Source organism: Dreissena polymorpha, chromosome 14 (genome assembly GCF_020536995.1).
Source record: "Dreissena polymorpha isolate Duluth1 chromosome 14, UMN_Dpol_1.0, whole genome shotgun sequence".
Lineage (NCBI taxonomy): Eukaryota > Metazoa > Mollusca > Bivalvia > Myida > Dreissenidae > Dreissena > Dreissena polymorpha.
The window spans coordinates 13,800,851-13,813,350 of record NC_068368.1 but is presented as its reverse complement, the minus strand read 5'-3'; positions in this window follow the sequence as shown (position 1 = coordinate 13,813,350).

Below are 12,500 nucleotides of genomic sequence, written 5' to 3'. Positions count from 1 at the left end.
TAGAAACGAAAATGAATTCAGTTTGTAAGTGGCTCGAATATGATGTGATGATGAATTGATAACAAATTATTGCATTTTAAAGGTTTACTTGTGTCGCGCCACAGTCATAATACACCATGACTTACCAAATCATTTTTTCTCTAAATCCAGATTACCTCCTTGCAGTCGCCGTCGTTATCGTTGCCGTCGACTCGGCATAAATCAACAAACGGAACCTTGCTTCGCGGTGGCCACGGGAGACCCAGTTTCTTCTTCTTCTTCAAAACGAAAATCCATTTTAGGCGTGAACAAAGTGTCGTCCCTGATTAGCCTTTGCGGACTGCACTGGCTATCTGACAATTTATGCACATGCATTTAGCCCGGTTTTCAACCTGCGAGGCTCATATTTAATAATAAAAAATATGAGCCGCGCTTTGTGAAAAGGGAGTTTAATGCATGTGCGTAAAGTGTCGTCCCAGATTAGCCTGTGCAGTCTAAACTTGCTAATAAGGTAAGACACTTTACGCTTAAATTGGATTTTTGCTAAGAAGACGCTTTATTTAAACGAAAAAATATCAGTTATAGTGCTTGTCTATAGCTGAGTTTTTTTTACTCTAGTGCTAGTCTGGTGTAAATTATATTCCGCCATTTGGCCATTTAATTCCATTTATATTTTTGTATTATTCCTCTCATATGTTTTCTACTGTTCAAATATAGAATATAAAATGTGTTTACGTAAGGTATCACATTAAAACATTATAATAAATATGAACCGACAAAGCTGGCTTTTCTTGTAATTACTCATCAGCCCTTGCTCTTGTTAATAAATTCGCGTAGAACAAGTGGATGCCGCCAAAAGATCAGGGATCAATTTGATAAGTTGGCTACTGTAACCGAACGTGCATGACATAGACATATGGTAAAGGACGGTTACACTTTGTAATCCGAATAACTATAACCGGATGAATGAATCGAATCTTGGTTAACGAATGAAGTACTGAGCTGCTTTATGAAATAATAAAAATTAATTTCTTTTATTTGAAGTAGCGAATACATACATGTCTCCGGTCAATAAAGGGTTTAAATCTCGTATAAATCATTAGATACAAGCAGACGACAATAAACCAAGCGTGAAATCGATTTCAGTAGTGACTGTCTGACGTCATTAATACGGTATATATGCTCGTGCTCCACGTATCTCGTGTTTTTTGCGAAATAGCTTCGACTGAGAAACCCCACCCACCCACCCGCCCAAAGAGATTGTTGTTAATTATGTTAAACCTGTTTGTTATGTTCAAATGTTCTGCCGAGATATTTATAACAGAATGGCTTCCAATCTGTCGCGTGCGACCACGGAACACGTTCGGGTTACATTCACCAACTGTACACCACTAATTGTTATGACGTCGGTTTAATCGTCGGGCCTCAAATCGTGGATAGCGGCGGCGCCATGGCATGGATGCATCGCTATCGTGCAGAGCTATGTCAATATCCAGGATGTTGCTGAGACGCGACATCATTAAATGGAAATTATGGGTAACAAAGAGTCACCCAATGTGTTTGATTGTTTGTGCTGCTTAACCTGTCGTGTAAAAGTGCTGTGACGTGTGCCTTCTTGCAGCAACATGAATGTGTATTAATAGAAAGGCTGTTGATCTGTCGCGGGCAACCACGGAAAACGTTCGGGTTACATTCACAAACTGTACACGACTCGTCGATATTGCATGGACACATCGCTATAGTCCAGAACTAGTAAAATATCCAGTATGTCGCTGAAAATCATCAGTGAATCGAATTTTCGGTTCTGAGCGCTACAGAGTTTAGCACAGAACGTTGGCCTAAAAATAACGCATTGCACACAGCAGGTATATGTTCGCTTCGTTCATGCGTATGATTGTCACGTGAGTGATGGACACTCAGGCGGACATAGGCGGGAATGTGCACGGGGTTTTCATTGTTTGGTCAGTCCTACGCTATACTTCGACCAGTAAACTTTTACTTCTTTAAATTCGAATCGCATTAATAAGTTGACTAAACTGACCCGTTATGTTTGTTGAGTTACATAATGTCCACAGCTACATGTTAATATTGGTTGTTTTCGGGTACAGTTTTCCAGAGTAATTTTACATTGGGCATCTGATAATTTCTGATGAAGTTTTATCTCTGGTTTTTACCCTGGCCTTGCAATCACCATTTAAGGATAAAGAATAGAAGTGAGGTATACAAATCATAGTTGTACTGTGTTACAAAATTTATAAATCAAAGTTCTAATGTCATTTTATTTTACGATTATACTTGATTGCTATATATTAGACATTATGGAAAACAAAGTGTCACTCAATGTGTTTGAGTGTTTCTGCTACTTAAATGTGCCATGTAAACGTGCTGTGACGTGTGCCTTATTGAAATGAAATGAATTTGTATAATTAGGTAATTTTATTGCTGCATAATTGTGTGAGATATTGTTTTTATCACGACAGTTAATTATTGAGATCTATGGCAATCTGACACAATAACATATGTCATTATTAACTCATTTTATATGTTTGGTACGTCATTCTAATATGTCATTTAGGCGGAAATTCTATGTCTTGGAGTTGCTCGGAACCATTAAAGTTATAAATAGGTAACTATATATTGATGTACATACGTCCGGGGGTGGTAAACATAGCATTTTGTTGTCACCTATCACGTAGTGCTCGTATGTGTGAGGATGGCAGGAATGCTTTCAAAATTATTTTCGGGATAGTATGGGTGTTCTAGTACTCGCTCGATGGCACGGCGTGCTGAGGCGTACCTGGAATAGCTCTTATGGGCTTGAAAACCTACGGTACGGCGTACCGAGGATTTATTTGGCCGGTTGCGGATGGCCTTAGCGATTGCGCATGTATGTTATATTGCACGGTACGGCGTACCGAGAATTTATTTGGCCGGTTGCGGATGGCCTTAGCGATTGCGCATGTATGTTATGTTGCACGGTACGGCGTACCGAGAATTTATTTGGCCGGTTGCGGATGGCCTTAGTGATTGCGCATGTATAATATATATTTCCGAACCAGCAACGTGTTCGTTGAAATAGGAATTGCAAACATTTGCGAAATAGCATAAAATGGTGTGGATTGTCTGTTGGCGATTATTGCATAAACGAAAAGCTAAATAAATAGTGCAAACTGGGGTTGGGCTATCTTTAGGGCAGTACTTCCGGTCGCCTCCTCGAAATGACTCGGTTATAGTGCTAGTCTATAGCTGAGGTTTATTTACTCAAGTGCTAGTATGGTGTAAACTATATTCCGCCATTTGGCCATTTAATTCCATTTATATTTTTAGCTCGACTATTATATATGAAATATATATAGTGGAGCTATCGTTCTCACCCCGGCGTCGGCGTCTGCGTCTGCGTCTGCGTTAGCGTTAGCGTGCAAATGTTAAAGTTTTCGTACTACCTCAAATATTTTCTTTGTCCCTTGACATATTGCTTTCATATTTTGCATACTTGTTAACCAGCATGACCCCAACCTATAAACAAGAGTAGACAACTATACCAAGCATTTAGTCATAATTATGACCCCTTTTCCACTTAGAATATGCAGCAAATGTTTAAGTTTTCGTACTACCCCATCTATTTTCATTGTCCCTTGACATATTGCTTTTATATTTTGCATACTTGTTAACCAACATCACCCCAACCTATAAACAAGTGCAGACAACTCTATCAAGCATTTTGTCATAGTTATTGTCCATTTTATACTTAGAATATGCATATTATTGATAAATCTATGTTAAAGTTTGCGTACTACCCCAAATATTTCCTATATCCTTTGACATATTGCTTTAATATTGTGCATACGAGTTTACCAACATGACCCCAACCTATAAACAAGAGCAGACCACTGTATCAAGCATTTTTACATAATTATGGCCCCTTTTACACTTAGATAATTGAACATTTTGCTTAAATTGCCATAACTTCTTTATTTATGATCACATTTTATTATTACTTTGACAAAACAACACTTACCTGAATACCACAATGGATTCCACGCAAACAATACCCCACGCCCCTACCCAAAATCCCTTCCCCCCAACCTCCCCCCCAAAAATTGTTTTTTTTTATAAACATAATCTAATAAATTACCCCACCCCACATTATACCCCCCTCTCACCCCACCCCCCACCCACCCCCAATTTGTTTTTAAACATCATCTAATAAATTACCACACCCCACATTATACCCCCCTCTCACCCCCTACCCCCCTAAAAAAATATTTTGCTTTGTTTATTTTTGAAAGATCGTCTAATAAATGACCAAACCCTACATTATACCCCCTCTCAACCCCCCCCCCCAAATTTTTTTTATATTTTTTTTCCTTTTTCTATTTCTTTAAAGATTGTCTTATAAATTATTGAATATGAACAATTTCCCCATGATGGCTTACAGTATAATGTCAAGCACTCGAATAGTCGAGCGCGCTGTCCTCTGACAGCTCTTGTTGTATTGTTCCTCTCATATGTTTTCTATTATTCATATATAGAATATAAAATGTGTTTACGTAAGGTGTCATATTTAAACATTATAATAAATATGAACTGACAAAGCTGGCTTTTCTTGTAATTATTCATCAGCCCTTGCTCTTTTTAATAAATTCGCGTAGAACAATTGGATGTCGCCAAAAGATCAGGGATCAATTTGATAAGTTGGCTACTGTAACCGAACATGCATGACATAGACAAATAGTAAAGGACGGTTACACTTTGTAATCCGAATAACTATAACCGGATGAATGAATCGAATCTTGGTTAACGAATGGGGCACTGAGCTGCTTTCTGAAATAAAGCATTTACTGACAAACGTCAATACATGCCAAAATCTGTTAAAAGGCCATTTTAAAAACATATGTATATGGAAACCAAATTTTATCTTATTCTTTTAAACACAAAATTCGAAGGAAATAATCAGAAAGTAATTTTTGGCAACTCAGAATTTGTAACATTGACTCAACAGAAGGCAATAACTTTTAGTTGACCTAACTTTGACTTTTGTATACTGTCTCTATTATTTCAAACAATACGTGTCTTTTCTATAGGTAACATGTCATGTTTTATGTTATACAGGTTTCAATAAAAATATTTTCACCAACTGTATTGAATAAATTTATTATTGTATTTTATCATTTGTCCCTGATAAAATGTACTAGTTTGTTATGTTATAATGGATTTATGCGTATACGTATTCAGTGGCAAAACGTACCAAGTAGTGTACTTATTGATCTTTTGATAAACAATTGAACCAACACAAAGCGTTTTACAAACAATCAGCATTTAAAACATTCTGCTCATAAGACAAATGCATTATAAATAAATGGTTCATCAACAAATTTGGAGAGAGAAATGACAACACGTGACAACGTATTATCACAAAATAACGAAAATTGCATACAAAGACATAACAGCATGCTTTCAAGAAATACTTGTATTGACCCTAAGAAAATATTAATAATAATTTAGATTAGCTTTAGCTCGTTGGTGTCTACTATGATTAAATATGTAATGGAAAAATTAGAATGTACCTCATTTGATGGATCATATTGCTTTATCCTTTATTACAAAATTACAAAAATGGGTAGAGCATGTCTTTAAATAAATCAAGGGTATGAACTTCAAAAATATACACTTCCCTTATCCTAAGCTATTTCAGCTACCTTAGCATGACATATGTGTGTACCATGTATTGTTTCTCTTATTTACATAAACATATTAAATTCTTAGGGAATTGGGTATACACTATTTATCTTACAGCATGGAGCTGCCTGTGCATGTTATTCAACAGGATTTCAATATGATGCTACTCATGTTTTATAAAGAAACTCAAAAGGTACTTTAAGTTCTATCATTTTCGAAAACAGTCTTAGAATATAATAATGTATTATCATGATAATTTTACAATATGTTATTTTTATTGACAGAGTTTCCTATATATATGACGAACTTTGATTCTAAAAATGTGTACGATTAGTAAAGACAGGCTTTTTTCTTTTATCTCTACGATACTCATAATTTAATGAACAACACGATTTGCTAAACAATGAGTGCAGTAATGTTGGCTTTTAGAATTATTCAGAGAGGCAAGTGTTATTTCCTGGAAACAGTGTTTGTCAGAAATGTACCTTAATAGGGCTGGTTGCAAATCAACCAATGTCTTGCAAATGGTTAATGCATTTAGGATTTATTAACGAAGAGGGACCATTGAAAACAACTTTCAAAACACCATGAATTGTGTAATTAAAGTAATATCGATCATACATGCTCTTTGTTAAACATATGTTTCAGCTTAAACTCTTATTTACCTAAATGCGCATATACACTTTGTATTGCTTTCTCTTACTATAGAATAACTGTTTATTTCCACGTTACTGTTTATCAAGTATGTCAAGTAAACCATAATAGAGCCTCTCACAAAACATATTAGTTTTTTCAAAACATGTTGTTTGATAAAATTAATTATAAACCAGCTTGCGCTTATCAGCCTCTTTGGTTTATCTTTCTTTATCATGCGCTTTAATAGACTCATATAGGCTGCCGTTACATTATGATTCAGAAAAAAGGTTAAGACAGGGAACCACCATGGACGTAATTTTCTTACTAAGCTAGTTTAACTAAATAAAAATCAGTCGCCGAAACATTTAAGATATAATCATTACAAAGGAAGGGCGGATATTAGCTTTATATGTTCAAATATCATATAAATATGTATGTTATTATACTGAGCAATAGTTTAAATATATTCACTATCAAAATCGACTTTTAAATAGTTTTACAATTAATATGGGCAATATTAATACACATGTCATATTATGTAAGATACATTTATTTTATATACGAAATGGGCAATCTATTTGTTCTTCTACAAATCCCCGTTTTGTAATACACATGTATGTATCAATTCTTGTTTTTGTCTACTTAATTGAAAAAGGGAATTAATTTCTGTATGTCAATTCTAAAAATGATTCGCCAGGGAAAATGTTTGTCACACATTACAATCAATTTCCCTTGTATTAAGTAGTACGCGATACAACATGAAAAAATAACCATTGCAAAGTTTAAGGAAAATGCACGGATACACCAGTTATGTTAATATTAATTCAACAAAATTGAAGATATAAGGCTAAATAACCGTCGGATAATAATTCCTTATAGTTACCAATCGGAAAAAGTACCAGGTAGAACACCATTTTGATTTTCCATTTCTATAACAAACCCAAACGGAACTATCAAAAAAACATTATCTCATTTTAAGATAGCCAAATAGCAAACCAGTAGTACATAATATACGCTGTCCATTAAATGTATTGTTTTTCATTTGATGACACAGTTCAGGTGGCCATCTCTTGAAAACTTGAGTCTAAGATAATGGCACAAAGTTATTTTTGGAGTGAATTTGAAAATCATATTGCTTTCCGTGGTTCTGGTTTATGTTTATAAGGCCGCCTCTTTGTAAGTATATCGAATAGTTTTTTTCATTAATAATTTGCTATGAATATGTTGTAGCAATGTTATGACCATCATTCTGATACCAAATGACGTTTATAGGACTGTTGTATATATCGTTTTTGATAACTAACATCAATACAGCTTGATTATGTTATATAAATGCAATTGTTTCATACAGCATCATGTCATTTATTAACGGAGTAAACAAAACTGGACCGTTATTGAAGAAAAAAAGAAACTATTCTTAAAATAGTTTCGGTGATGAATATACAATGATCGACATTTAGTCAGGTAAGCAAATAAAACAAAAAGCATTAAACATATGCAAAAACTTGTATGCATAGCCAAAAGTCAGTGAATACATATTTAATTCAGTAATGTGTAAATATTGTATCGTATTCATGCATGAATAAAATACTATTGTTCCCGATATATTGAGACACAAAGAATGCCTATTATACATTCGTGCAATTAATAAAAACATTTTATTTCTTACAGATGTTCTAAACACTCAAGTTAAACACATACATACAAGGTACAAGAACAATACGTATATACTTAACATAACTATATAGGATATATCCACTATATAGGGATTTACTTAACATAACTATATACGGTACGCACACGATAAGGGACGGAGACCCAACACGTAAAAGGTTCATAATCCCATTGTTAAGTCTTTATCCATATGATTTATGTTGTTATATAGAAGCACGAAATTCTACTGGTTCATATTAAATATTGAACTGTGATAGTTTGTGAACTTAATAAGTCGGGGGCATGCCCTTCTAATAAATGAGAATACGACTAAAGACTATATGATTTAATAGTAGCACATAAGAATTGCCATAAACCATGATTTAACCATACCTGCTCTGGCAAAATATTGCAACCAAGGTGAAACACATTCATTTTAAAAGTTAAACATCAGCCGAACAAATATAATCGTTAAAAGTCTCATCAATTATTGTTTTGCTTTAATTAACGCTCAATATACTCAAATGGTCACTGAAATAAGTATTGAGTTCTTTTCAAACCTTTCAAATGAACATTTGTGGCTCACTGACTAAATCACAAGCTAGGAAACTATCTAAAACTAAAACCAGCAACACGAATAAAAACAAGTTTATCAGAGCTGTCAATTATCTTGTTATATTTTAAGTGAATGAACTGTAGATGGCAGTTATTGCATTGAGCAATTGAGTTTTGAATTAGTGAATGGTTTTCTAATCCAATATGCAATACAGAACCTAATTGCGCAGTTGTAATAGTGTATTTTCCGGATACCCATATTTTCCACTCTTAGATGTATTCAGCAACCCCTCCGTGAGTCATTCCGCAATACGGCTGCAGAGCGTATGAATATATTTCAAAGCAAATAGGTTTGAGTTCTTCAACTATATTCATTCACAAATGGAAACATTATCGTGAATTTCGTGTTAAATGAAATATTTTTGAACGGAGCGTATATATAAAAGAATCAATAAACAATGTTTTTATTATACGTGTCGCGGAAGAAATTATTTATAATTATTAAAATAGTCCACTATAAGCTGCGTCTTAATGACGTAGTACATGTCCTTCATAATCTGAGGCAGTTACAATTTGTGAATACTCATAATGGATAATCACTTGTTGATTACTGCTGTTTTTATTTGTGAACCATCGAAATGTGTTAAATCAAACGTGAGCCACATGCCAAAATGTGTATATTTGAAAATTATTGTAAGTTTCATACATTTTAAAAACTTTCGGTCCTAAGCGCCACCCCGGACAATTCATTGGCTTGTTAAATAAATTCGTCTCAAAAAATTAGGTGGCGCAAGTGATTAACGTTTGTTTCATGGATTTCAGTTTCAATCTGAAATTCTATTAACAATGAGCTTATTTTAACATTAAAGCTTTGAACAATACAAAACAATTCAAACAATTGTGAATACAATAATTACGAAAACGTAGGTTTGGTTCCTGTTTAAATCGATGAAATAATGTATTTGCAACTCATGAATAAAATTTTGCCTTTTGGAAGAATATTCGAGCACTGCATACGCCGCATTAGATAAGACCTTCAGCCAAACAACATATCATTATACAAAAAAAATCATAATTTACTTATTTAAGTCGTACAAATAAAAAAGCGGAAAAGTTAAGGTTGTTTTTTAATAAGATACATAATGTTGCTGGTTTCAGATTACCAAATAGCATTTTATTCAAAGATGGGCCATAGTCAGACTGTTTTGAGACGAATCACGATCATTAATGTAACACCATTACGATATATATTGTTCTCCTGCTGCATTATCAAATGTTTCACTTTGTTTAGATAGAAGAAAGTTCCAAATCATATAATACATAAAAAAGTAACACATATTATGTATTCAGCCTTATGAAAAAAATAAACTGCACCAGTCCACATTCTGGCAAAATGGTCAAGCGGTCGTATAGGCATCAGGCGGCCAGCAATGCATTTGTGAGATCCTTATCAATGTGATCCGCTGGATTTCAGATAAATTTGCTTACAAAAGTAATTAATTTTTAGAGGGTTGGTTTTGAAAACCGGTGGCATTGTTATTGTAGTTTTCTACAAGACAATTACTTATATTACCCCAAGTTATCCTTGATAATTAAATTCATTTACCCGTTGATCGATGTCTTGATTTACATTGATTTGGTCAGATTGTGCTTGAAATCTAGAGTAATCTCTTGAAATACTTGAAATGCGTTAGCTTAGAAACTCATTCAAGTCAATTTAAGATCTAGAACAAAGGCTTTTACAGAAATATAAGATTGATATTAAAAAAAAAATAGAAATCAGAAATGGATTCAGTCTAATTTCCGTAAAATAGTTGATCGAAAATGGTCCTTTCATTGTTTACAAGATGTACAATTAAGAAAACAATCTAGGCGATGTTTGTTAAAATTTACAGATGATATTTGTCAATAAATGCAACTTGGATTAAATTATGCCTGTTCCTGTTGTATGTCTGAAATCGAAGAATGTGTCATGGGCTTCTTTTAAGCAGTAGCTAACAGCATGTCATCTGATCGAGTTATAGTTTCGACACATTGTAGATTGTGTTGAATTTATTTATGATGGATACTTTCTGATTATAATAGTACATTATCGTTTTGTAATTACTTCACGTTTACTGACAAGAAATGGAATTTGTTTGTGTGGTTTTATTACGTTAAGCTTCCAATAATTTACTGCGTTTATATTTGCATTGCCTGAATGGCCGAGTGGTTATGATGTTAGCCTAATGCCACAGACAAATCAGGTGCGAACACCAATGGGAGTAATTAGCATGTTGTGTTTAAAGTAAATGTTCGTGTTATCATAATTCAATCGTTATGTTCATATGCATATAATATGCCTATATTTTATTTGTATGATTTGCAATAAAACCAGTGTCAGAGTCCTTCTTATAACTGCATCACCTACAATGTTTTCTTCATGCTGTTATTGCATTAATAATACATACGTTTATTGGTATATAAGCATAACTGCCTATAAAGGATAGAATATAATGCCATATGTATATAAATGTGTTACCAAAATCATGACGTTCAGATTAATATTGAAACACACAATTACAAATATTTGATCATAATACATAATTATATCCTTACGAATATAATCATAATTTGTATGCGACTAATGGGACATATACTTATTTGTACCAAAACGTCAATTTAATTATTATGTAACATGTTACTTGTTATGTCTTAATTTCAAAACGAAAAATACCTAATATTCACGATTCTTTACATTATTTGTTTATAAACCTATTGATTTTAGCTCGATTAAATTTTACGTACCAATAGTTGGGATCGAACCCGTGACCTTCGAGTCGCTAGGAGGACACCATATATATTACACCACAGTTTTATGACGCATAGAGTTTCATAACCAGCACACTGATATATATCTGTCAGATGAATAATTCTGACAGTGTTCTCCCTTAGAATTATAATGTTCTTCAATATTGTGACTACTTAAATATTGGTTACGCATTCTTTCCGCGCATCTATTCAACGAATGTCATACCAAACGATGCGGCTTCAATGATTCTTGTACGTTTCCAATACAAGGATACATTATGTCTCGCCAATTTTACGCAACAACAAATATATTGCTGAAAGATAACATTGTGGATTTTTTTTCTTCTTCGGCATATATGGCATAAAAAGGAAGCAACGAATGTCTTATTTACCATATGTGCAACCATCCACCCCTAATAGCCAACCGGTGAAACGGGAAGGTATTTCACATGGGCTGGATAACACGAGAAAGCAACACATGAGCACAATTGTTCTCAGGACCCCTTTCCTGTCGCCGTTTTTTCTTCTAAAATTTGCAAAATTATTAATCATTCAGGTTTTATTTTTCTTATGAACTGTAAGTGTAAATATTGTGAAACACTTTCTTGTCAAAGGTGACGAAATAAGATCTCTATATTTCCAAATTAAAATATTGCGCAACAATTCGTCTAGGGACTTATTTAATAATTTCTCAGTATATGGCATTCTTACATACATTCTTATGCAATGTGAACTTAGTTTAGTTAATTTTATAGTTTTAAGTATGCAAATAAATGCTTAACATGATCGGCATATAATTTCCTCAACATTATCATCGTTAAAAAAATATTCCATGTAATTATTAATATAATAACGATTATGTTGCTGTTGATTATGATGATTATTTGCAATTATAATTTTATAATAAAGCACTATAAAATACTCTCCTATTTGTGTGTATAGTAGAACAAAACACCAAACAGTGAGCCGCGTTCCAGAAAAACTTATTTGTGATCCCAGATTAGGTTGTGCAGTCCGCAATGCTTATCGTTAATGCATTAAGCCCAGTTTTCCCAGAAAGCGGTTTGAGTTTTCATAAGTTTGGTGTTTTACATGTTCTGGTTGTCTGTTCAACCACGATAGCTGCAGCGTTCCAGTTCACAGCCTTGATACTGAAGTTGTAATGACTATCACAGACATGAAAGGAACAATTAAACTTTGTCGTTAAA